General features: G+C 54.6%; 1 pseudogene; it reads right to left on the bottom strand.

The window, feature by feature from the left end:
* The window catches only part of LOC133770953 (heat shock protein HSP 90-beta-like), a 94127-nt pseudogene extending 71755 nt beyond the window's left edge, over positions 1-22372 (bottom strand).
* Positions 22373-26739: the final 4367 nt, after the last annotated feature.

The raw sequence follows: 26739 nt of genomic DNA, 5'->3' as shown, positions 1-26739 counted from the left end.
TCAAGTGCTGGGGTAGAGCGCCTGCCGGGGTGGGGTGGGGGGAGTTGGGGGAGAAGGGGAGAAGGGCAGCGGGCTGCAGACCAGAGGCTAGATGGACCCCTGCGGCTGGGGTCTTCCAGGGACTGGGCTGCAGGGCCATGTCCCTCGGCTTCCTTTGCTCTAGGGACCCAGAGAGGGCTCCAGCATGGACCGGCAGACGTGCAAGGGGCTTAAGGGACCACCACGTTGGCACTGCCTGCCGGGCTGGGAATCTCAGCCTTAATGAACGCTGAGCTTCTTGATGAAGCAGGCACAGGCTCGTCCCTCCTGGGTGAGAAGTGGGAGCCACAGGCAGAAGGCGGGGTCACGGTGACCTTGCAGGACTGTGCCGCAGCCAGCTCTCCTTGGGGTTCCTCACCGTCCTCGTAGCTGACAGGGCCTCTGCCCTCCACGCCCTCCAAGCGTGCTCTCCGTGACTGCTTGGCAGCTGCTCACCGGGCCGCTGTGCAATGTCCCGGCTCACGGCCTGCTTTGGGATCAGGAACCAAGCGTTCCTGGGGTGCATGGTGTGGGTGTTCCCGTGGACGGGCCACATGGCCGAGCCTTTGGTGTCCTGGCCCCTTAGCCTGGGGTGACCTTTCTCAACATCCCAGTGTTGACTGTGTGACATCCAAGGCCCCCATCAGCACCTTGCTCCAGACTTCAGAATCTTTCTCAACACCATCTCCATCCATTGCCACGGAACAATGGCCACAGGCAAGACGGGAAACATATTTACCATCCCTGATCTAGAACAGGGATCCAGAATTTACCCACTGTTTGTTTTAGGGGCCCTGGAGTTCAGCTTGTGTGCACCCTGTGCCATGGGCACGGGAAGTCAGTCCGATCACTATTTCATAAAGTCCGGTCACCATGTGCGATGCTCTGGATTGGAAGGGCTGATGGACACCCATCTTCCTACAGGCTGTGTCGAACCTCCCTTCAGCCGTTCCACACCATGAGAATTTGCACGTGGACGAAAGCCTGTGTCTCTCATGGTAAAGGCCTTACCGTGGACAATTATGCCCTGTCAGTCACCTCAGGGAGCAGCGAGGGAACCAGTAGGCCTGGCCCAAGTCCTCACTCGGGCAGTCTGCTGGGAAACCCACCACCCGGGGCCCAGGGGCTTCTTGCTTCTGCAGCTGGGATGCTCCACTTGGCCCTCCCTGTGTGGAATAACATTGCCAAGAGTTAAGATCTATTTCCAGAGAGAAGATGGGAGCCGGTCTCCTGGAGAAGCGAGCCGGCTTGTTGTGGAAGGCCAGAAGTCAGTGACTTCTCTCAGCCTCTGTGCCCTCATTTGTAGAATGAAGAACTAGCACCTGCCCCACTTGGAGTGTTCCAGAGGCCTGGATTTTGATTCTATAACTTTCTGTGTTATTAATTTTAATTTTAATTTTATTTGAAACACGCACACATGGAGGGGTACAAAAAGAGACATGGAGAGATCTTCTGTCTACCAGCTCACACCCCAAATGTTTGCAACAGCCAGGGCTGGGTGGGGCCAAAGCCAGGAACCTGGAACTCCATCAGGGTCTTCCCACATGGATGGCAGAGACCCAAGTCCTTGAGCCATCATCTACTGCTTCCCAGTATGTGCATTAGCAGGAAGCTGGATCAGAACTGGAGTAGTGGGGACTGGAGCCAGGCACTCTGGTATGGGATGTGGGCGCCCCAAGCAGTGACTTAACTGCTGCACCGTACACCTGCTCCAGTGGCTACTGCTTTAGGATGAGCGCCTGCGGGTAGGCTAAACATGTTGAAGACCAAACAGAGTCTGAATATTTATCAGGTCACCCAACTAGCTAGCACCTGCTGGTGTGGACTGCCAGGTTGGCGAGTTAGGTGAGTGCCGTCCGGGATCACACTCGTGAGGGATAGGTCCGAGATGCAGGGTAGAAGGGAGGGCTGCCCTAGGAGAGGTGCAGAGACTGCCCTCAGAGCGCTGGGGGAGGGCAGGCCCGCCTGAGGCGGGGGCATGCAGGCCTGAGAAAGCATTAAGGAAGCAGTGGTCTGAGCAGAGCCCTGCAGCCTGGCTGGGGTTGGGAAGGGAAGCCAACAGGCAGCGCACTGTCCTTATGGGGCTTGGTACCCTGGAGACGTCTGGGAGAGGCACCTCCCTCACCGCTGCTGCCTTCCTTGGGGCCCTCGGGCCATCACACAGGGTTTACCAAAGCCCCCTGGGGACAGAAGGAAGGGCAAAGACCTGCAGGACAGGGCTTTGTCATAGCTCTGCTCTGAGACCCTCCAGAGCCAGGCCAGGCATCATTTTGAGGCAAGGCATAGAAATCCACTGTGATCGCAGGTTAAGGAAAAGGGAGGGAGTTGGCTGTTAGGTATGGAATAGTTCGGGGTTCTCGCCTTTTGTACCCCCAGAAAGTAGAGATGGAAAAAGGAGATGGAGACCGACCTCATCAGAGACAGGTGTTTTATTGGAAGCAGAGGTTGGCAACAGTCTGTTCTTGCGAGGATACTGTGTGCCGGGCGTGTTTAGAACTCAGGTTTTTATCCAGTTAAGGAGGGAATTTGCCACTTCCGGGGAAGGGGTGGTTGAAGGCTCTTTGAAGTCTCAGGGAACTTTCCCCTTACCTGTTTCATGGCTGCCCTTCGCAGCTTTTCTGCTTTGCCATTTGCTTTTTTTTTGACAGGCAGAGTGGACAGACAGAGAAAGGTCTTCCTTTGCCGGTGGTTCACCCTTCTATGGCCACCGTGGCCAGCGTGCTGCGGCCAGCGCACTGCGCTGATCCGAAGGCAGGAGCCAGATGCTTCTCCTGGTCTCCCATGCGGGTGCAGGGCCCAAGCACTTGGGCCATCCTTCACTGCACTCCCAGGCCACAGCAGAGAGCTGGCCTGGAAGAGGGGCAACCGGGACTAGAACCCGGTGCCCCAACCGGGACTAGAACCCGGTGTCCCAACCGGGACTAGAACCCGGTGTGCTGGCGCCACAAGGTGGAGGATTAGCCTGTTGAGCCACAGCGCCAGTGCCTGCCCTTTGCCATTTGCATTGCAAGGAGTTGAGAAGGGCCTGGTTAGGCACCAAGGATTTCCACAAAAGGGAGGAAATGGGGTGGGGGAGGGAGGAAGGACAGGTGCCACAAGTCCCTTACTGGCACTGTGGCGCAGTGGGCAAAGCTGCCTCCTGCTGCACTGGCCACCCACATGGGTGCCGGTTTGTGTCCCAGCTGCTCCACTTCCAATCTAGCTCCCTGCTATCAGTTGGGAAAAGCAGCGGAGGATGGCCCAAATGTTTGGGTTCCTGCCATCCATGTGGGAGACCCGGATGAGGCTCCTGCTCCTGGCTTCCACCTGGCCCAGCCCTGGTCGTTGTAGTCATCTGGGGAGTGAGCCAGTGGATGAAAGATATCACCTCCCCCTTTTCTCTCTGAAACTCTGACTTTCAAAATAAATTTTAAAAATCTTAAGACGCAAAAGGGACCTAGGCAGACGCTGGGGACTGCTACATGTCCAGTTACAAGCACGGGAAAGACCTGAGACAGCTCCTCAGGGCACTTTGTCACGGGCTCCTGTGGAGGGCTGGCTTCCTCCTTTTGAGCACTGGTTCCTCCTGCTTGCTCCCAGGCTGCCTCTTGCGCTCACTCAGCGGCTCGCACATGGCCCGTCAATGCCTCCACCGAAGGTAGCCTCAGCCCGCCAGCTTCCAAGGCCTTCCTACCCCAGTCCCTGTGGCTGTTGGCCAGTGTCAGAGTTCGACTCCAAATTCGCCAGGGAGAGACTCAGATGGGGTCAGCTCCGGTGAGCCATCTGCCTCTGGCCTATTCAGCTACAGCAGGGCCCGACCCAGGCCCTTAGGCATCGTAGGGCCGTGCCCTTCCAAGCTGTTTTTCCAAGAAGAGATGGTGGGGAGGTGATGAGCCCCTCCAGCAGGAAGAGCTTCCATCTCCTGCAGAGGCTGTGGGCGCCCACACCCGCTACACAGAGGACAGGCTTGTGGGCCTGGGCCTGTTCCTGCCGCCGTCAGTAGGATTGGGGTGAACATACCACGAGTAACTGAGCAAGGGCGACCCTACACAGCCTACCTGCCGCCTTTTCTCTCTAGACCTCATCAGGCCATTTAAAATATGGCATTTGTTTATTTGGGAGGTAGAGTTACACACACAGAGAGGTCTTCCATCCACTGGTTCACTCCCCAAATGGCCACAACCAGTGGAGTTGTGCAGATCCAAAGCCAGGAGCCAGGAGCTTCTTCCAGGTCTGCCATGTGAGTGAAGGGCCCCCAAGCACTTGGGCCATCTTCTGCTTTCCCAGGCCACAGCAGAGAGCTGGATGGGAAGTGCAGCAGCCAGGACTAGAACCAGCGCCCATATGGGATGCCGGCGCTTCAGGCCAGGGCTCTAACCCACTGTGCCACAGCGCCAGCCCCCTCATCAGGCCATTTTAAAAGAAAGTTTTGTGACTCTGTTAGAAGAAGGAATGATGGAGGCAGCTCCCTCACTCCCTCACTCCCTCCACTCCCCAGACCAAGTCCTCGGCTGCCATCACGGGCTCTCCCAGATCTCTAGGTTCTGGGCGCCCCAACGAGACGCAGCCAGCTGTAGAAACATTGAATGGGGTAGGCTCAGGGGAGGACGGGACAGTGAAGACAAAGCAGCGAGTTCAGATAGGGGAGGCAGAGTTGACAATGGCCAGGCAGTTGCGTGTCTTGGCCACCAGGGGTCCCCGTCAGCCCCCTGCAGCTTTGTTTCTGAGGTGGAAGAGGCCAGCCGCAGCCTGTGAGAGGGCCTGAGAGGCGGGGCACTGGCTCGTCCCCTTCTGCTAAGCACGGCTCTAAGCGCGTCTCGAGGAACCCGGATGAGGCACGTACTGCTTCACCCCATTTTACAGAAGGGACCACCGAGTCCGGGCCGACTGCTCTTCCACTGGGGTCTAGAGCCCCGCCTAGAGTGCCTGTCTATAGCAGCAGCCCGCTGGCTCCCTCCGCCTCTGAGCGTGGGGCAGTATTCTTCCAACCTGTATGTTTTGGCTACAGCGGCTTCCTCTCATTCATTTATTCACTCCGGCGCTCCACAAGGAGCCAGGGAGCATTGCTGTGTGCTGAGGCTGGGAGGACAAAGCGTCCACTGCGCCTGCCCCTGGAGCTTACGGCTCAGCCCCTCGGCCTGGAGCTGCAAAGGCATGGACGCCCAGCTGCCCGCGGTGAAGGGAGAAGCAGGAGCCAGGGGCAGGGGCGGTCCAGGCGTCTGGGCTGCGCCCAGGGCTCTTTGGAGATGGAGCTCCAGCCGGACCTGCCCATGTTTCCCCTGCAGGGATCAGTGCCTCCCTGGGGAAATTCGGGGCTGGAGCCACCCCACGCTCCCACGCTGAGGCCCCAGTGCGCTGGTGCGCAGCTGCAGGCTGTTCCTGCTCCTCCCGCCCCCCCTACCCCACCCGACTTTATCGGGATCCAGAGTGGTGAGCGCTGCCCCCCCAGGCCCTGCCCGCACTCCCCGAGCCCGGATTCCTGGGCAGTCAGGCGGGCTCCCTGGGACCTGTCCTGCAAGGCTTGGAAGCCCGGTCCCCGCGGACCTGCTAGTTAATGAGTTCTGCAAAAACTAGGTCTGTGGGTAATCGAAGTGGGAGAGTGCAGGGCGCGTGCGGGCCCTGCATGAATTCAGTCCAGTGGGCAGAGGAGCCGGGCGGGCTCCGTGCGCTGCTGCAGGACCCGCAGAGCGCTCTGGGCGCGTCCATTTGCAGGCCCGTTGTTTCTCAGGCCCTCGGCCCCGTGTGGCAGCCCGTCTCCAGTCCGTTCTTTCCATCTCCTGCTGCCACGCGGAGGCGCTGGGTATCAGTGCCCTCTGTCCACCCCCACCGAGCTGCCTGATGGGCGCCCACAGCATTGAATGACTGCTCCGGACTACAGCTGGCCTCTTGCTTTATTCTCTTCTGCTCTCGGCCGATTTCCTGCCAGACGGGGACAAGTGGGTAGAGTAAATGAAGCTGGAATTACAGCGGTGAGCACACAGGTCTGGGTGCAGTGGGGACATTCCACCTGGCTGGAGAATGAGTCCAGATCCCTACAGGCGTGTCCCCTGAGGTCCTGCGGGCCACCAGCCCCAGCACCCCAGGCCTGGCCACCTGCCAGTGTGCGGGGAATAAGACCAGGCCCCGCCTCCTTGTCACTGGAGTGGTCTGAGCATGGGGAATGAAGGCAGGGGGACATTCGGGGAGGGGTCTCTCAGAGTACCAGCCCTGGAGGAGCACGGGCAATGCTAGCCTCTGGCTGCCTTGATCTGAGACATCAGACCCCAGTAGGAACGCATGTGGCCTTGCTGCGGTTCTCTCCTCTCTTTACTTAAATGCCACCTCTGCTGGGAAGCCTTCCGTGGTGACTCCAGAGTTGGTTGCTTACTTGTGCTTCCCGGAACTCTGTGTCCACACTGAAGGTGCTCTTGGCCCTTGATGCCTGTCTGCCTCACGAGCCTGTTGCTACTCCTGTCTGGAGACCTCCTATGAAGAGGAGGCCTTGGCCATGTGCATGCTTAGGGGTGGTCCTGCTCCTCCCCTGGCCGGAGGTGTAACTGTGTAACTCTTGCACTGAGCCGCTCCCGGGGCTGCCAGGCATCAGTATGGCCTGTGTTCCATCCCTGAGGACTAGATGAGATGCCCCCTCCCTTCTTGCCACCTCCTGGCCTTTTACATCACTTGCTATTTAGGGCACCTGGGTTCTGGGGTCAGAAGGACCTGGATTTGAACTTGGCTCTGTCTCTTATGACCTCTCTCCCTAGCTTAGGCTTTGTGTGCCAGTCGGGAGAATACAATGGGGTGATGTGTGGAGTGCTTAGCACAGGCCTGGCACAAACAGCCAGCAGGCCGGCGACCGCCGCAGCTGGGGTCGTTGTGAGCTGTGTGAGTTGGGAGGGGCAGAAGTCTCAGGCGCCCTGGTGCCCCGTGGCCAGCAAGGGCTGAGTACAGAAAGCAAAGGGAGATGTTGCATCGCATCCTGGGGAGCGTGTGACAAATGGAATGGTGTCTTGTCCCCCTCTGTCATCAAGAGTGCTGAGGACAGGATGCAGTGCCTGGCCAGAGTGTGGGTCTGGGAAGGCGCCCGGGGTCCCTACCCCCCAGAGCTGTCACCGCCCTCCTCACCTCCCCGCTCTCCCAGCCTCTGCCAGAGGTGACAGACACGCAGCCACTGATAGCCAGAAACTTAACCCAGATGGAAAGAAAATCCATGGCTGCCAGCTCCCACGGACGCTGGAGCAATTGCTAGAGAGTCAAGGTCGATGGCCAGGCAGACCGGGAGAACCGAGGGAAGGGCTGGCGCTGGCTGGGGGTGGCGGCTTCCCAAGCTCTGGGCCGGGGTGTGGCCGCAGAAATGGGCAAAGCTGTGGACACCTCGGCCCGCCTTGCTGGCCCAGGGTCCCGTCCATGTGTGCGGCTCCCTGCGACGTGGAGACGCACGCAGCTGGCCTTTACTGCGTGTTATACACTCTGCTCTCCGTGGGCCAGCCTGTGCGCTGCTCGGCCCTAGCCACTTTGCTCAGATGAACCAGGGATGGCCATGGGCCCTGGGGACCAGTCGGGACCCGAGGTAGTGAGCTCCTCTCCCCGTGTCTCCATGGCTCACGTGGCCTCGATCACTTTGCGTGAGCCTCCTGGATCAGTCATAGGCACTGTCATTGTCAGCCTGGGGTCCAGACAAACAGGACAACCAGTACGTGAACACTGCTGGTCGCGGGAACAGAGGGAGAGACAGAGGGACGGGACCCTGCCCAGACTCGGGCTTCCTCCAAGCTGCTGCTTACGTCCCGCTGGGTGAAGCAAGTGACATGCCTGCATCTAACTCCCCATGAGGCACAAGGCAAGGCTGCTGCGTTTCAGGGAGGTGGCATGAATTTGTCCCTTAAGCACTTACAACAGCACCTTGTGCCCAGTGAGCCCCATGCAGTGTTAGCTGGGACCCCGCTGCTGTCTCTGCTGTTAAGGACGGGGACCCCGAGGTTCAGGAAGGTGCAGTGACTTGCTCAAAGCCAGGGCCCGGGCCGGGGAGGCTCAGACAGAAACTTGCGACGGTCGGTGGCCTCTTGGTGCTGTCCTCAAGGCCCGAGTCCCGGCTGTTCAAGGAACAGGGCCAACTCGGGAGTGGACAAGCCCCACTCTCTACTCCTAGAGAGGAGCCAGGTGTGTGTGTGCCTGTGTGTCTGTATCTGCGTGTGTTTACATGTGTCTGCACATGTGTCTCTGTGTGTGCCTGGACTCCCCAGCCTGGAGTCAGAGACGGGGGAGGAGAGCGAGAGCTTCTACTGAGGGTGTCTGGGGCAAGAGCAAGGCCGCGGTCTGTTCTGACCACAGCGCACTGCCACGAAGGGGCACACACGGCAACTGCCAGCCACTCCTGCGCTGCCGGCAGCATGGACTGGAGGCTTATCATGGCATTCCGGCAGATGGCAGCAAACGCCAGGACCCAGTGCTGGGCCGGGGATTCCCTTGGTCCCTGCTGCTGGCTGGGCACCCTGTGTCCCTCTGTGGGTGTGTCCCCTCCAGAGGCCGCTCCCGGGGCTTTTCGAAAGTCCCTTCCACTGAGTCCCCAGGGAAAGGCCTCTTGCATGCCAGGTGTGCCCCATCTGAGCCAGGGTCACACGGTCCCAGGCGGTCTTGGCTCAGCGCTCTCCGTCACCCCCGAGTGAGCCATCATTCTCCAGGCTGAACCCCAACAACGCAGAGTGCTTCCTCCAAGAGGCTACTCTGGCCCACAGCAGCTCAGAAAACCCCCTGATGCTGCTGCACAGCCCTCGGGGGAGTTACCCTGAGCAGGAAGGCCCAGGAGTGGCCCGGACGCCGTCAGTCCTGGGGAGGCAGGAGCCCAGGTGAGGGGAGCAGGGCTGGCAGCAGGGTGGCACCTCTGGCCTTCTTGTGGCAGCTCCTGGGATCTCCGTGAATGCCGTGCTGGGATTGGGTGGGTTCTGTGAGCCTGGGGAGGAGCGCCAGGGCCCTGGGGGTCAGTGACAGCGACCAGCAGGCGCTGGTTCCTCATGGCTGCCCCCTGCAGGGTGAGGGTGTTGCCTCGACTTTCCCATTAGTCTGTGCGCTCTTGGCCAAGGCTTAGCCCCTTAAGTCTCTGTCTGTGTGGGCACAACCACGTGGGAAGACACAGGAAGTAGCTGGGGAGGTCCCTGAGCTGAGCCGGGCTGGGTGGTCTCGACCTGGAGACCGCCTTTCGGGCGGGACCCCTGTCTTCCCCTGCAAGGCACGCCCGCCGGTAGCAGAGAAAAGTCTGACTTACAAGGATTTTAGAAAACACCATTTTACTCTTTATTTTTTTCCAAAACGCAAGCGAGTAATCGAGAACATTCCTCCCGAGTCCAGCGCTATTTCCTCTCCAGTTGGCTGCCCCGCAAGGCAAATCCCAAGCCTGCTTTAATGAATATAGAAAACTCACTTGTCATTAGTTGGACAAAAGCTAATGGAGTGGAGTCCTTGAGGACAGTGGGTCTCTTGAGCAAATTAAACACTCCCTTGCAATCTCTACCGCAATGTTCAATTGTTTACCAAAGCCTGCCTTCCCAGGTAGCATTAAGGTGAAATTTCCCAAGTTCTGGCCATTAGATCAGAAGATTTTATTGAGCGGTTTTGTTTTGAAGAGAAAAAAGGCATATCGGGTAGGGTTTGCAGAGGGGCCCATAAATACATTTCACCTCTGGTGTCACTCTGGCCTCTGCTCGTGGCAGACATCGCTAATCAATCATGCGCTCCCGCCTATTAACTCCAAACAAACCACCTGCAAAGCAGGGCACAAGGTATGTGGGTCTCCGTGCGGGGCAGAGGGATGAGCCCTGGGCAGGGCGTCAGAGAGCTCAGCCCGTCATGCCCTGTGACTTTCCCTCTCTGAGTCCAGCTCCCACTTTGCTCCACTGGGCAACCATTGCTTACCTGCTGCCTGAGGCTGTGGCAAGCACAGAGCTTTCCAGAGCTGTGGGCACGGCTGCACCTGCTGCCCTGTCAGGGCTGTCCTGGTGGCATAGCCCATCTTCTGCTGTTTTTTTTTTTTTGACAGGCAGAGTGGACAGTGAGAGAGACACAGAAAGGTCTTCCTTTGCCGTTGGTTCACTCTCCAATGGCCGCTGTGGCTGGTGCACCGCGCTGATCCGATGGCAGGAGCCAGGTGCTTCTCCTGGTCTCCCATGCGGGTGCAGGGCCCAAGGACCTGGGCCATCCCCCACTGCACTCCCGGGCCACAGCAGAGAGCTGGACTGGAAGAGGGGCAACCGGGACAGAACCGGCACCCTGACAGGGACTAGAACCCGGTGTGCCGGTGCCGCAGGTGGAGGATTAGCCTATTGAGCCACGGCACCGGCCTGCTGTTTTTGCTGTGAGCTGGAGCAAAAAGTCTGCAGAAGGGAGCCTTGTCTTGGGTGGCAGAGATTCTCCAGTCAGCAGTGGTCTCTGCAGGAGCCCGAGTGGGCGCTGTTGTCTCAGCGTCAGCTCCGGTGGGAGACGGCCAGCAAACTCGGATGACCTCGCACGGACTTGTGTTGTGAGGAGCCTTACGAACAGCATGAGTTTGGAAGCAGACTCACCGTTGCTGCCTCTGTGGCCTTGGGCAAGCCATTGCGCCGCTCCGGGTCTCAGCTTCCCCGTCTGGGGAGCAGGTGCAACATCCCTTTCAGAGGGTTCTTGCAGGCACTGAGTGAGGTCACACATGTAAAAATGCAAGGCACACAGCAAGCAAGGAGCGTCAGCCACCTGCTGGGTATCTGGACCAATTATGCCTCCACAAACGTTTACAGAATGGAATTCAGTGCAAATACCCCAAAGAGGAGCTTTCCAAGTGCCGGAAACATTTTTATATTTGTGCAGGGAGAAAACAAATATTATTTGTCCTAAAACAGTGAGGAGCATGTTAAAGGCTCAGAATGAGGGCGTTGAAAATTGAATAACTTCACTTGCAGACATTGCATCAATTCCATTCAATTTGTAAGCCCTCGTCTGTGTTCAGGAGGAAAAATGAATTCATCTCAATCAATCAGCCTGTTCCTGGGTGGTTTGGGGGAAGCCACCCTCTCTCAAAGGCCCCAGAGGCCCAGCCTCGCCTGGAGCAGAGCCTCTGGAACTTGGCTGTTTTTGCTGTGAGCTGGAGAGAGAACCTGCATTGTCCTTGACCACGTTCTTTCTCTACTCCCGCGTCGTGCCCTGCAAGGGATGGCTTTGGGTGGGTGTCTCAGCCTCACGTCTGGGGGCCTTCCGTGAGGACATGCCCTGGCTGCTCCCGTGGCCACGGCTCAATGCCATGGGGTAACACCCAAGTATAGGCCAAAGGAAATTCTAGGTGGCAACCACTATCTCCTTGAGCTCTCCTCATCTCTGCTTTACAATACTTAACCCAAGTTGCCCCTGGCCACGGTCAAGTACAGAAACATTATGTCTCTGGACCCGACATCCGTGTGGAGGAACTGTGGCACCAAGCCCTCAGTACCCACCTGGTCATTCTTCTCTGTCCCCTAGTAAAAGAGGTGAAACCAGAAACATGAACAAGAGGCCCTGAACACAGGCGCCACTGAGCAGGGCCGTCCTCTGCCGTGTGTTTCTCCTCTCTCCCCTTCTCGAATAGCTTGGGGCTCCTGGGTTTCACTGGGATTCTACTTTTTCTCTCTTTTTAATGATTTATTTATTTATTTGAAAGTTAGAGCAACTGAGATAAAGGGAGACACACACACAGAAAAAGAGAAAGGGAGAGAAAGAGAGTGAGCTTCCACCTGCTGGTTCACTCCCCAGATGGCCACTACCACCAGAACTAGTCCAGGCCAAAGCCAGGAGCCTGGAACTCCATCCTTGTCTCCCACCTGGGTGGTGGGGGCCCGAGTACCCAGGCCATCTTGTGCTGCCTTCCCAGGCTCATTAGCCAGGAGCTGGATTGGAAGTGGGGCGGCCGGGATTCCAACTGGAATGCTGATGTGTCCCAGGTGCAGCTGGACCTGCTGAGCCGAAATGCGGCCCCAACTGGGATTCTTTACCTTAGAACTGTCCACTGGGACCTGTGTTTCTAGAAATTCAGTGTTCAGGTACAAGAGTTACTATAGAAGAGCCACCATCCCCAGCGCCAGGCCACTGACTGCTGTATAGCCATGGTCAGGTAAGAACATTTGAATGAGGCCAAGACAGGCTGGAAGCACAAGGCTTGGCTGGGGCGGGAGAGGCGAGCGTTCCCAGGGGGCCAATGTGTGTGTTTGTCCTGCCCTGGCTCCTTGATGAGAGGGGGAAGGAGGAGGAAGGCCTGGACAGAGACTGCAGGCGGGGAAGACAGCCGCCCCTCCCCCCCGCGGAACAAGCTCTGATTGTGTTAAATGTTGACGATTCTCCTGCCACAGCCCTCGGGGACAGATTCTGGCAAAGATGATGGATAGGCCCTGGAGTGGGAAAGCAGATGATGTTGAAAGTGCAGCGCTGGGGGTGAGCCAGGCTGGGCTCATCCTGTTTGTTTTTGTTTGTTGCAGCTGTATCACGTTTAAGGGAGGTGGAGGGGAGGTTGCAAAATGCGCTTTTTTTTTTTTGTCTGCTGTGAATGCTCAGGCTTTGGGGAAGTTGATGTCTAGCATCCTGTGCTGTGGTGTCAGAAGCCCCCACTCTGCATCAGGCCTGGTGGGGTCTCTGGGGACACAGAAAGAAATCAGATGTGGTCCCTGCCCTGAGCGCCTCAGTGTGGGGGTGGGGAGACAACGTGCACAGACAAGGGGCTGCAGAGTGACCCAGGCTGTGATGGGGCAGGCACTGGGGGGCTGGGTAACAGAGGGAGGGAGCCACAGAGGGGCTTGTGCATGACAGTGTGTGTGTGTGCTTGCACAGTTGTGTGTGTGTGTGCATGTGTGATTGTGTGTGCACATGCAGCTGGCGAAGATCAGAAAGGGGTTGGGGGAGCCCGACATGCTTGTGCCTGAGAGGTCTGGGTTATTGCAAGGTTTCTTCTGTCCTGCTTCGTGCTTGGCTGTCTGTGCCTTCGCGTGGACCGTTGCATGCTTTATCTCAGACTCCCCGTGCTCCGTGGTTTCATCCCCATGCTATAGAGGAGGGCATGGAGATGCTTGCACAGTCCCGGTTTGGTTGTTCACAGCCACTCATAACCTGCGGCCATGGGCGCCGGAAGTCTGGCTGCGGCCCGTGAAACGCAGTGGAGGACAAGGTGGGCACTCGGGAGCCTGTGAGTGAGCGGCGAGGCCGCCTGGCCGTGGGCCTCCTTCAGAGGCAAGGCGGGAGGGATAGTGATGGCGGGAAAGGAAGCGGAGCCCAGTCACGGGGCCGTGAGTGCCAAACCTCTCTCCTGAGGGCACCGGGAGCCTTGGAATGGCTTTAGCAAACTGAGGAGCTCAGTGAGATTGAATTTTAGGTGGAAAGTGCCTCAGGATAGGAGGGAGAGCACCAGTCACAAGGGAACGGAACCTGGGCTGGCACTGTGGCACAGCAGGCTATGCCTCCACCTGCGGCCTCAGCAGCCCATATGGGTGAGGGTTCATGTCCTGGCTGCTCCACTTCCAATGCAGCTCCCTGCTGATGGCCTGGGAAAGCACTAGAAGAAGGACCAAGTACTTGGGCCCCTGAACCCATGTGGGAGACCTGGAAGAAGTTCCTGGCTCCTGGCTTTGGATTGGCCCAGCTCCATTGCAGCCATCTGGGGAGCCAATCAGCAGATGGAAAATATTTTTCTCTGTCTCTCCCTCTGTATCGCTACCTCTCAAATCTGAAAAAAAGAGGGGCCTGGCGCTGTGGTGTAGCAGGTAAAGCCGCAACCTGCAGTGCTGGCATCCCATGTGGGCACCGGTTCAAGACCCGGATGCTCCACTTCTGATCCAGCTCTCTGCTATGGCCTGGGAAAGCAGTAGAAGATGGCCCAAGTCCCTGGGCCCCTGCACCCCTGCACCCACATGCGAGACCAGGAAGAAGCTCCTGGCTTTGGATGGGCCCAGCTCCGGCCACTGCAGCCATTTGGGGAGTGAGCCAGCAGATGGAAGACTTCTCTCTCTGCCTCTGCCTCTCTGTAACTCTGCCTTTCAAATAAACAAATCTTAAAGAAAAATGGCAACAGGACCATAGGAGAGAGGATTTCATGCACTTCCTGTGCCCTTGAGGTCCAGGGGGCTATAGAGGAGCATTTCCAGGGGGCAGGGAACTACTTCCTGCTGGGTGGAGTGGAGTGGCTCGGCTCCATGTGGCCCTTGGCGTTTGATTATAGCAGGCTGAGGCCAGGAACGCCACATGGCATTGGACTTGGGGGTCAGGAAGAAGAGAAGTGGTGTGATAATGGAAAGGCTGGAGCACAGACTTCGGCATCAGACAAACCTGGCTTCCAATCCCACTGAAGCACTGGAGCACAACTGAGTAGCACCAGTGTGTGTAGAAAGGGGGATAAAGCCAGGCACGTGTGCCTTTTGGGGTTTCCCAGGCGGCACAGCTGAGTTCCCGGAGAATGCCGCCGTGGCGGGAACAGCCGCATCAGGAGCTGTGGCCTCACCAGTGACCCCAGGAGCCATCCATGCGCCTCCAGGCTGAGCAGGCAGCTCCAGGCCTCGGCTCCAAGGCTCTGCGTTTCAAACACCAACCAACTGCTTCTCCTGCTGCCGCCAAAGCCCCGCGGAAGCAGCTTTTCTGTTCCAAGAATCGGTGCCATTCATCACCGTGAAGCGCAATACCTAGGGGGAAGCGGAAGCTGAGACTCCGGGAGTCTCCGAAGACAGGGCCGAGCCTGCCCGCGCCGAGTAATTAGAGCCGTTTGCTGCACACACGCCTGATCTGTATTTAAGACATTTCACTTAGGTGCACATGGAAGATAAGCAGAAGTCAGCTCAGTCGGAGCCGTGCACGTGAGCAGACATTGCCTGCCTCCGTTTTGAATAGTTTTAGCAGCTAAATGAGCGCCGATCACCCTGGCGGGTGTATTTGTATGGAGGCTCCCCACGTGCTGGGCCACTGCCTTCGGCACTTCAGCTCGTGTCATTCTAACAACCCTTTGTTGTTTCTCGGACTTGATGGGAGGAACGTCCAGGACCCCCATATAACGGAGTCTTAAGTCATCTTTAAGGGGAAGTGGGAGTAAACGGAGAGTATTTACGTGGTGGGACCAAGAAAGCGCTGGCGGCGAACTCGCAGCCCGAGCTTGTGACGCCCAGGTGCTGAGTTCAACATGCCGCCCCTCAGTCTCAGTGAGGGCAGCTGAGGTGCGGAGAGATGGATAACGCTCTGAACACAGGGACCGCCAGCAGGTGCAGAGCCTGGGCGTGAACCTAGAGGGTCCCCCCACTGCCTCTTGGCATCTGGTGGCCTCAGTGGCCCAAAACACTGGGAAGACCACGAGAGGAAGACTTCTAAGTTCTAGATCAACAGAATCAGAACAAGGGGGTAAGCCACAAAGGCACATTTAATATATATATAATATGTAATATAAATAAAATTTTATATACAATACATTATAATATAAATAAAATATTTTAAAGATGAGAGAGAGCGAGCTCTTCTACCCACTGGTTCACTTCCCAAATGGCTGCAACACCCAAGGCTGGGCCAGGAGTCAGGAGCTCTGTTCAGGTCTCCCACACAGGTGCAGGGGCCCGAGCACCCTCTCAGGTGCTGCATTGGAAGTGGAGCATCCAGGATTGGAACCTGGGCTCATATGGGCTGCCAGGGCTGCAAGCCACAGCTTAACCTACTGTGGCGCTCCAGGGCCAGCCCCAAGAGGCAGATTTTGACTCCACCTGAGAAGGAACTACCCCTCAACTAGTGTTGCTCAGAGATCAGACAGAGTGCTGGTAGGTGGTAGGTTCCGCAGCTCCAGAAATCCTCAACAGTGCGGGTGGTGGACCACTCCCGGAGAGACGTGGGGAGCTTCTTGCCAGGGCTTGCAGTGGGCACAGGTGGCCTCTGCTGCCCCTTAACAAGACGATTACATGAACTCAGCAGCTGACCCCACAGCTGAACAAGGCAGGATGTTTCTTTTAAATTTTTTTGAAAGATGTATTTATTTGAAAGGCAGAGAGAGAGAGATCCTCCATCTGCTGGTTCACTCTCCAAATGGCCGCAATGGCTGGATCTGGGCCAGTCTGAAACCAGGAGCCAGGAGTTTCTTTCGGGTCTCCCACACAGGTGCAGGGGCCCACGCACTTGTGCCATTTTCTACTGCTTTCCCAGGCCATAGCAGAGAGCTGGATTGAAAGTGCAGTAGCTGGGACTTGAACCGGTGCCCATATGGGATGCTGGCACTGCAGGTGACAGCTCCACCGCTACACCACAGCGCTGGCCCCAGTGTTTTAAGCTAATGCATGCAGCCTCTCCCTCCTTAGAACCTGGAGCGGACAAAGCCATCGGTGCTGTGGAAGCCCAGGGCACTTCACCAGAGCCCAGCGCCATCACCAAGTCCAACTCGGAGCAGAGGTTCACCGACACGTGATAATGATGCAAATAATTGCTGCTATCTAGATGACCAATTAACCCAAGTTCACGTCATCGATTCTAAGCCATGTAGATCCCATTAATCAGACCTACAGTTCTGTTTTTCTTTCCTAACTTAGGGGATTTATCCACTTTTAAAGCAGAGGGATGCTGTTGCATAGTTGCACACTTCTTGCTGCAGCCACAACAGGATGGCAGCTGGGGCGCCACTCGTGAGGCCAGAGCAATGTGGCAAGAGGCAAGGACCTGCGTGGAGAGCAGGAGGCATGGGTTGGGGACACCTGGCTGGTGGAGGGGTCTGAGGAATGTGGCTCTGCCAGGAGCACGCCTGCTGGCAGCAGGTTGAAACAGAAGCGGTGCTGAGCCCACAGAAGTGTCCATTTCCTTCGTGGCCAAAGGCCAGGGCAAAGAGCAAGCAGCTGGTCAGAAGCGATGGAACAGGGCAAGCCGGGAGGAACGATCTAGAAGAGATGTGGTGCCAGCCTCAACTCTGGGCTCTGGTCTGTCCCTCCTGGGGCAGGAGACAGTCCTGGTAGGTGGGCTTAGGCTCTAGGGGCAAGGGCAAGAGCTCAGTGATAACTGATGAGAGCAAAAAGGCCCAGCTCGGGGTCCCAGGTGCCCCAGCAGCAAACCCAGAGCAGTGGTTCCCGCTCTCGTCCAGGCTTCCAGTGCCAGCACTGCCCTGGACTCAACCTGAAGCCCTGACAGCACCTCTCCCTTCTCTGGCCTCAGTTCCTTGTCTCTGCAGTGCGAGAATCGGTCCAGATATTTCCAAGGGAACTGCCGGTTCCACGCCACAATGGCGGCAGCTTGCGAACATCTTCATCTCCTTCCAAAGGGCTGACAGGGAGGTTAGACCAACTTGGAGTCTCTCTGTTGTGCAAGGATGGAGGATTTCTATGAGCTGAAATTTTTGATTTACAGTCCCCAGAGCGATGCAGTGTAGGAGGGAATAATCAGCTCTTTAGACTCGGAAGCTCTGGCGAGGAGTGATGGATGTCCCCAAGGGAAGGTGCATCTAGGAAGGTGTCCCCAAGTCCCCAGCAGGAATCAATCTCCCTGTCCCCCAGACACATGACATCCCCCTAATAGCATTTGCTACCTGTTCTTTTTTTTTTTTTTTTTTAGATTTATTTATTTTGAAAGTCAGATACAGAGAGAGGGCGAGCGAGCCCGAGCTGGGTCAGGCCAAAGCCAGGAGCTTCATTCAGGTATCCCACATGGGTGCAGGGGCCCAGGCACTTGGGCCATCTTTGGCTGCTTTCCCAGGTGCATTAACAGGGAGCTGGATCAGAAGTGGAGCGGCCGGGACACCAACCAGCGCCCACGTGGGATCCAGTGTTGCAGGCGGTGGCTTAGCCTGCTATTCCATGATGCTGGTCCCCTGCGCCCTGTGTTCTGGGCGGCTGTTTATGTGTCTTCTACCCCTCAGCTGAATCACAAGCCCCTGGGGTCAGCAACCTTGCGCTCGGGAGGCGGTTGGCTGTGATTCACAGAATGGCTGCTGCTGGCCAGGACTTCTCTGATTCTCAGACAAGCCTCCCTCCTGCAGACCAAAGGCTCTGGTTGGGAGGATCTGCCAGGGACTGTGTTCCTTTAAAAATGCACCAAAGCCTAGGCACTTAGGCATTCTCTGCAAACAGAACTTACAGGGGTGAGGGGGTGCGAGTGGAGCTGTGCCATTGCCCCTGCACCGCAGTGCCTCCTCGGGGACTTTGCTGCTCCTGCTTCTGGCCCAGCCTCAGGCTGGAGTCTCGGGCTGTGCCTGGGAACCTCCCAGAGGCCTCCTTGCTATCTTTTTAGTGTGTGTGTGTGTGGGGGGGGGTACACGAGCTGGCACCTGCTGGCATCATGTTCTGAAATAAATAAAAATAATGGTGAACAAGAGTCTCCATCACAACCCCGTGACAGTCAAACCTCAGATCAGCTGAGGAAACAGGCTCACGTGCACACGGCCAGGGGTGCCCTTTCTCAGGCTCTCGCCCACATCCTCCTCATCCCCGAGGCTCACCGTGACCCCCTCTTCCTTAGGCCAGTCACTGGCATTCTGCACCCCTGCCAAGCTGAGCCTACACCAGAGCCACTGGGAGGCCTCACCCCATCCCCACCTCACTCCTGATCCAGGATGTCTGGGGCAGGACCTGAGAAACTGCATTTCTAGCATGTTCCCAGGTGATGTTGATACTTCTGGTCCGAGACCACCCTTTAAGACCAGGGCCTCTGTTGGTGTAGTGGTTAAGCCACCACCTGCAATGCCAGCATCCCATATGGGCGCTGGTTCAAGTACTGGCTGTTCCACTTCCGATCCAGCTTCCTGCTAATGCGCCTGGGAAAGCAGTGGAGGAGGGCCCGGGTACTTGGCGTTCTAATGGAGTTCCAGGCCTGGCCAAACAGTCATCAGCGCCTGTAACCATGTATTTTTTTTTTTTTCTGAATTCTCTAGGTTCTTTTTAAAAGATTTGTTTATCTAATTGAAAGGCAGTGTTACAGATAGGCAGAGTCAGAGAGAGAGGTCTTCCTTCCGTTGGTTCACCCCTTAGATGGCTGCAGCGGCCAGGGCTGAACCGATCCAAAGCCAGGAGCTTCTTCTAGGTCTCCCATGAGGGTGCAGGGGCCCAAGCACTTGAGCCATCTTCTACTGCTTTCCCAGGCCACAGGAGGGAGCTGGATCAGAAGTGGAGCAACCAGGACTCGAACTGGCGCCCGTATGGGATACTGGTACTGCAGGCAGAGGGTTAGTCCACTACGCCACAGTGCTGGCCCCATGAATTGATGGTTGTTTGTTCCCCGAGACTGTCAGTGTCAGGAGCAACCTCTGGCTCAGCGCCCTGCTACCAGTGTCCAGCACAGTACCTGGTACAAGATAGGTGTTTGAGAATATTTCTTGACTGAATGAGAGAGAATGGTTGAGCTGAAATTAAACCCAGGCCTGTCTGTCTGCAAAGTCTATGTTCTAACCGTGACTCGGAACCAGGTCCTCCTGACTCCACCCCCTCCAGCTGGGCTAAGGAAGAGGACGCACCAAACTTCTACCCATGTCTACAATGACTGGACGGCCACAGTGCCGCTGTGTATATCTTGGAATCTACCCAGAACCAAGACAGGCAGGGCAAGTGCATGTCAGTTCCTGGGAGAGGCCTGCACGTGCCCCCATGTGCCAGGGCAGCCCAGAGCCCGGGATGAGCTGCCCCGCCATGGCACTGGCCCAGCTCGTTCTGCGGGAGCCCCAGGTCCCCCGCGCTGACCACGGAGGACAGCTGGCGGCTCTGGGACGGTGGCTGCAGGTGGAGGCAGGCAGCGCTGAAGATGTGACCTCAGAGGAGGAGGGAGGCCGAGAGAAGATGATCAAAGCACATGGCTCACTGGGCCTCTTCTGGGCGAACTAAACGCTTATTGAAATGAAGATGAGCGGGAGGGACTTTTATGAGCAGGTTTTCGGGGCCTGTCTGAGGATACGGCGCCTGGCGAGACTTCTATTAGAACTGACTCCACGAGTAATAATGTGGTCTCTGTCATTTAACTCAGAAGTCCCTCCTGGACCGGCACAGTGAAGCGTTAAGGAAATGAAATCTTTTTTTTTTTTTTTTAAACGTTTTTTTTTTTTTTTTCAACAGCAAAGTTTGACTTGTTGAGAACATTTCTTCAACTGACAAGTTACAAGCCATGTCTGAGAGGCCCGTGGGGACCCTGCAAATTTGAGCAGCAGTTTCTAATCACTGACGATCATTAGCATTTTAGTGAATAGATTTTTGATAAGAAAAATCTTTGCTCTGTGGGAAGGGGAAAAAAAAAAAAACCCTGACATTTGATAATGCAAACAGAGTCGCGGTTTTAATTAGCACTCCCGCACTGCATGACTCGCAGGCACACTGCAAAGGGCCCAGATGTTTCCCGGCTTGGAGGATGCGGGCTGTGGGCTGTGGAAAGGTCACTGGCAGTGGCTAGCACACTCTCCAGGGTCGATAAGCGTAGCCGCTGTTTCCTGGGCACTGGCTTGCTGTGTGCCAGGTGCCCTGCTATTTCACATACACTCTCTCAATCATATCAGCCAGTCCCATTTTACAGATGGAAAAACTGAAGGTCAGAAATGTTCACCAACCCAAAGGCCCTGAGCTTGTTCACGGTGGACACACTGCCTGTGTGACTCTGGAGTCTCTGTGCTCCCCACTGAGCCACACTGCCTCCCCGATGCCACTGAAGTGGGCACAGGGTGAGTGGGCAGGGAGGAGCGTTGGGCTCTGGCTCTGCTTCTGTCACTGTGGGTCCTGTCGGCTATGTCTTCTCCACTGGACTCCCCGGAGACTCTGGGGAGGAGCAAGGCTCTCCCACAGTGAAGCCTCTTCCCATTGATCTTTCCCTACTCTTGGGGGTCGTTGGAGGAACTGAAATGCCTTGTCCTCTGAGCTTCTGGAATTTGTAAGCAGCCCTGTGGTCTTCTCAATGTTACGTTCTCCAGCTAAGCACCTGCAGTTCCTCCAACTGGTGGTGCTGGGTTTCGATACTTTATGTAGCAGAGAATCTGCCAACTGCATAATGGGATACTACCAGGCGAGCTGTGAGACCCAGGCCGGCCTTGGGATTGTGCGGGTGTCCAGTTTCCCACCCACGATTCCTTCTGCCCTTCTGCCCTTCTGCCCTTCTGCCCGGTGATGGAGCTCTGACTTTACCTGGAGTATCCCAGGGGCGTGACTGCCCCGCCTCCCTTGCAGGTGGCGGCCGACCCCGCTGGTGTAATTTGTATTGAGCTCTTCGGGTCCTAAGTGTGTGTTCCATCAGTTTCACAAGCACATTATTAAGACAGGGCTTTGGGGGCGGGTGCTGTGGCGTAGCAGGTAGAGTCGCCACCTGCAATGCCGGCATCCCATATGGGCACCGGTTCGAGTCCCAGCTGCTCCATTTCCAATCCTGCTCTCTGCTGTGGGCTGGGAAAATAGTAGAAGATGGTCCAAGTCCTTGGGCCCCTGCACCCATGTGGGAGACCTAAAGGAAGCTCCTGGCTCCTGGCTTTGGATCAGTGCAGCTCCAGCCATTGTGGCCAACTGGGGAGTGAATTAGTGGATGGAAGACCTTTCTCTTTCTTTGCCTCTCCTCTCTGTGTAACTCTGACTTTCAAATAAATAAATCTTAAAAAAAAAAAAAGACAGGGCTTTTCCAGGCAGCCCCCACCTCAACTAATCTGAGTTCTGTTAGTACAAGTCATTGGGCCTGTTCTAGACGAAGTGGAATCATGAATTAGTTTTTGCTTCAGGCTTCTTCCATTTATCATCATACTTTGGGAGTCCTCCATGTTGCTGCACGCATCTGTGGTGGTTTTCCCTATTGCTGAGTGGAATTCCACTGAGTGACGACACACAGCTTCCTAACCCATGCTCCTGATGGTAGACAGCCAGGTTCCTGCCAGTGTTGATCTCTCGTGGCTGCCTTCTCTGTGCCAATCCTCGTACTGCCTCTCTGTGGACGCAGGCTTTTACTTCTCTTGGAAGAATGCTGGAAGTGAAGTCACTGGGTCGTACAGTAGGTCTACAAGGGGCTTCGCAAAGATTGTGGACATTCGTGCCATCTTTTCGTGCTACTTTTCTTGCATGTTTAACTTTTTAAAATATTTATTCATTTTGGAAGTCAGCGTTAGAGAGAGAGAGGTCTTCCATTCTCTCATTCACTCCCCAGATGGCCACAACAGCGAGGGCTGAACTAGACCAAAGCCAGGAGCCAGGAGCTTCATATAGGTCTCCCGTGTGGGTGCAGGCCCAGGGCACTTAGGCCATCCTCTGCTGCTTTCCCTGGTGCATTAGCAGGGAGCTGGATCAGAAGTCGAGCAGCTGGGACACAAACCAGCGCCCATGTGGGACGCCGGCATTGTAGTCAGCAGCTTTACCTGCTATGCCACAGTGCTGGTCTCATAAGTTTAACTTTTCGAGAAATAGTGGGACAGTTTCAGAAGTGGTTGTACCAAACCACAGTGCATGTGACTTACGTCCTGCGTCATCTTAGCCACTCTAGATGGCAGGTGGCCTTGCACCGTAGTTTTGATTTGCAAATTCCTGATGGCAGATGATGTTAAGTGACCTGTAGTGCACTTATTAGGCATTGCTATATCTTCCTTTGTAAAGTGCCTGTTCAAGTATTTTGACCTTTTTAAAATATAAATTGTACTACTTACCTCTGTTTTTGGGTTATGGGAGCTTATATATTTTGGATACAAGTCGTCTTGTCCAACGTTGTATTGTAAATACCTTCAGTCTATGGCTTACCTATTTATTTTCTTGATAGCACTTGCTGATGAGAATAAGCTTGAAGTTTGATCAAGTCCATTTTCTCAATTTTTTTGTTTATAATTGATATTTTCTGTGTTCTTAACAAAACTTTGCTTTCCCCAATATAAGATATCCCATGCTCTTTTAAAATAATTTTATTGTTCTCACTCTTTTAAAAAAAGAAGTTTTGTTTATTTTTAGTTGTTTGACAGAGTGACAGAAGAAGAGAGAGGGAGCTCTTCCATTTGCTGGTTTATTCCCCAAATGCCTTCAACAGCCAGGGCTGGGCCAGACCAGAGCCAGGAGCCCAGAACTCCTTCTTGGTCTCTGATGTGGGGAGCAGAGACCCAAATACATGACCCATCACTCGTTGCCTACCAGGGTGCTCATTAGCAGGAAGCCGGATCAGAAGCAGAGCAGGGACTCCAGCCTTATGTGGGCTGAGGGGTCCCCAGAGGCACCTTAACCACTGCGCCACAACACCTGCTCCCATAACACCTGCTCCTATGATTCACTTTTTTTTTTTTAACCTTTAGGTTTGTAACCATCTTGAAGTAGTGTTTATATATGGTGTGAGATGGGTCAAGGTTCTTTGTTTCTCATTTGATGTCCAGTTGTTCCAGTACCGTTTGTCCTTCTCCATTTAACTGCTGTGCCTTCCTTGTAAAAAGTTGAGTGACAGTGGATGTGTGGACTTGTGTCTAGACCCTCTGTTCTGTTCTATTGAATGATTTCTCCTTCCTTTCACCAAAACCACACTGCTTTGACTGTTATAGCTTCATAGTAAGTCTTTTTTTAAAAAAGATTTATTATTTATTTGAAAGTCAGAGTTACACACAGAGAGAGAAGTCTTCCATCCACTGGTTCACTCCCCAATTAGCCGCAACGGCGGGAGCTACACTGATCCGGAGCCAGGAGCTTCTTCAGGTCTCCCACGTGGGTGTAGGGGCCCAAGGACTTGGTCCATCTTCTACTGCTTTCCTAGGCCATAGCAGAGAGCTGGATGGGAAGTGAAACATCCAGGACTTGAACTGACGCCCATATAGGATGCTGGCACTGCAGCTGGTGGCTTTACCCATTACACCACAGTGCCAGCCCCCTTAGTAACTCTTGAAATCTGGTAGGGCAAGTCTCCTCAACTTGTAATTCACCTTTTAAAAAAGATTTATTGATCTATTTAAAAGGCAGAGCTACACAGAGAGAGGGACAAACAGAGAGAGAGAGAGATCTTAGTCCCACTAGTTCATGCCCCAAATGTTCACATTGGCTGGGGCTAGGCCAGGCAGAAGTCAGGAGCCTGGATCTTCTTCTGGGTCTTCCATGTGGGTTCAGGGACTCAAGCGCTTGATCCACCTTCTACTGCTTTCCTAGGTGCACTGGCAGGGATGTGGATGAGAAGTGGAGCAGCCAGAACTAGAATCGGCGCCCATACGAGAATCTGGCGTTGCGGAAGGCAGCTTACCCACTGTGCCAAAATACTGGCCTCATTATAATTCACTTTTGAGATTGTTTCAGCCATTATCAATCAGCCTTTGCCTTTCCAAATAAAATGTAAAATTCTTTTGGGGCTGACACTGTGGCATAGCTGGTAAAGCCACCGCCTGTAGTGTCAGCATCCCATAGGGGCACAGGTGCGAGTCCTGGCTGCTCCACTTCTGATGGAGATCCAGATGTTACGGCCGTTCAGGGAGTGAACCAGCAGGTGGAAGACTTCTTCTCTCTCTGCCTCTGCCTCTCTAACTCTGCCTTAGAGATAAATAAATAAAATTTAAAAAAAATCCTTCTGATTAGGATTACAATAGATTTTTATATCCAGTTGAGGAAAATTGATCTCATAAAAATATTGAGTCTTCAATTTACTTTTTACTTCAAGCTTTCATTTACTCAATTTGTCTTTTAAATTCTTTTCAACTTTGTTTTATAGTTTCAGCATAGAAGTTTTTCATATCTTTTGTTAAGTTTATCTTTAAGTTTTTGAGTGCTATTATAAATGGTATTTAATACTATTTTCTAATTGTTCACTCCTAATATATAGATATTCAATAGATTCTTATACTGGTTTTTTACATAGTTAGTCAAAGTTCACTAATTAGATTTTTTGGTAGCCTTTAGCATGTCCTATGTCCATAGCCATTCCATCTGCACACTTTGTAAACTGTAGGCCATTTATTTTTCTTGTCTTACTGCACTAACTAGAAATTTCCCCTTAAGATATCCAAGATGTTCTTGATTTTAGTAAAAGTCAATCTTTGAGCAGATCTTAAATGTTTTTCTTTTGCTCTCCTAAAAAAGCACAAGAAGTCAGTTGCAAAAAAAAAAAAAAAATCCCCTCTTTCCAGAGTTGATATTTGCCTGAACTTAAAGACAAGCTCAAGGATTTGGCTTTGAGGTGGGCTTTTAGTAAGTTAAGATGCCCCAGGCCCCATCAGAGTACCTGGGTTTGGCTCTTAACTCTAGCTTCGTGCTAACACAGACCCCAACAGGCAGTGGTGATGGTCCCTGCATCAGGGTGCAAGTCCCGGATTGAGCTTCAGGTACCCAGCTTCCACCGGCCAAGGCCCTGCTGCTTCAAGTGTTTGGATAGGAGCTTTCTGTCTCTCTCATGCATGTACTCTCTCCTTCCCCTTCTCAAACACACAAACATTCTCTAACAGCCCAGAATGTGGCTTCAGCTTTCCTGGCATGTGCAGCAGTTTTCCTGCCGTGTGCCAGGTATTTCCAGCCCTCTCCACCTCTGGAGACAGAAGCCTTGCACTTCCCGGATGCCTTGTGGTTCGGTGGAACCACGCGATTGGCTTTGGCCAAGAAGCCAGTGCTGAAATGAGGCCTTGAGATCCCACCAATGCAACAGTTCCTGTGATCTGTTTTTTCCTTTAGCACATTAACCAACGATGTTTGAGATGAAAGCTACTTCATCCGCCAGCGCCTCTGGGTGTCTGCAGTGAGCAGAGCCCCTGCCCCCACTGTTGGCTTGAAGTAGAAATGAAATTTTGCAGTGTAAAAGCACTGTGATTTGGGGATTGTTTGTTGTAGCACCATTACGTGGCCGAGCCTGACTGATAACAACTCGCAAAGAGTTTCCAAAGCGAGACGGCCAAGCAAAGCATTCGGTGGAGGTGACGCAGCTGCCACACCATCTGTCTCTCTTGGTAAGACACAGGTCACCCAGACATGGGCCAGAGCCTGGAATGAGATGCAGGGCTGTGTCCAGCCAGCTCCCAGGACCCAGCGCAGCATAGTGGGCATTCTAACAAAATGGTGCTTGCATTCAATTAGGCCAGAGTTCTCCTCTCAGCTCACGCTCCGCCCAACAGAAGCACAGCACAGCGCTCCCTGTCCCCTTCCCGCGCTCCCTTCTCCACTGCTGCGGATGGGAATGCCAAGGGCAAGCTGTCCTGGAGAATTGTTGGGAGAAGTCGTGTTGATTACACAACGCTTTGCGAAATGTAAAACCCCATCTAAGCAGCAATTTTCTCCATTTTCCTGCCAGTTGTAATAAATAAATATTGTGTTTTAAAGCCGGCTCCTGGCTTGCTTCCCCACGCCTGTTGTATGAAACATGCCAACATGCCCGGGGTCCTGGTGCACTCTGGATCTGCCTGTGTGTGCACAGTGCTTGTGTAATGCTGTCTGCTGTGGAGGTGAGTCAGCCCCTCCTTAGCAGTGACACCTGAGAAGGATGTCATAGTTAGCTGGAGAGGTGCTGGGTCGGAACAACCCCCACAGCGGGACTGTACCATGTGCTCCCCCAGAGCGGGGGCGCTGGGCAGCCGTTTCTGCAGCCCCAATGTGCCTGGAGCAGGGAATGTTCCCCATAGTGATGAAAATATTTTCGTTCTTAGTTCAGCTCAGATTAGGGCTCTAGGTCCATGGCTCATGCTGTAACCTTAGCTGTCATAAACTGTGCACCTGCTGATGTTAAACTCATGTTCACTGACCATCTCCTGTGATTGCATGCCGGGAACGATGAGGGGTGTAAAGACCAGTGATATGGTCCCTGAATCCAGCGAGAGAACTAGGCAAGACCTTTATTTCAGTCCTTCCTTTGCACGTTCAGGCACTGATTCCACTAGCACTGACAGAGGCTCCAGGCGCCACT

This window comes from Lepus europaeus, chromosome 12, assembly GCF_033115175.1.
Source record: "Lepus europaeus isolate LE1 chromosome 12, mLepTim1.pri, whole genome shotgun sequence".
NCBI classification, from domain to species: domain Eukaryota; kingdom Metazoa; phylum Chordata; class Mammalia; order Lagomorpha; family Leporidae; genus Lepus; species Lepus europaeus.
This window is presented reverse-complemented; position numbering and strand designations above follow the sequence as displayed.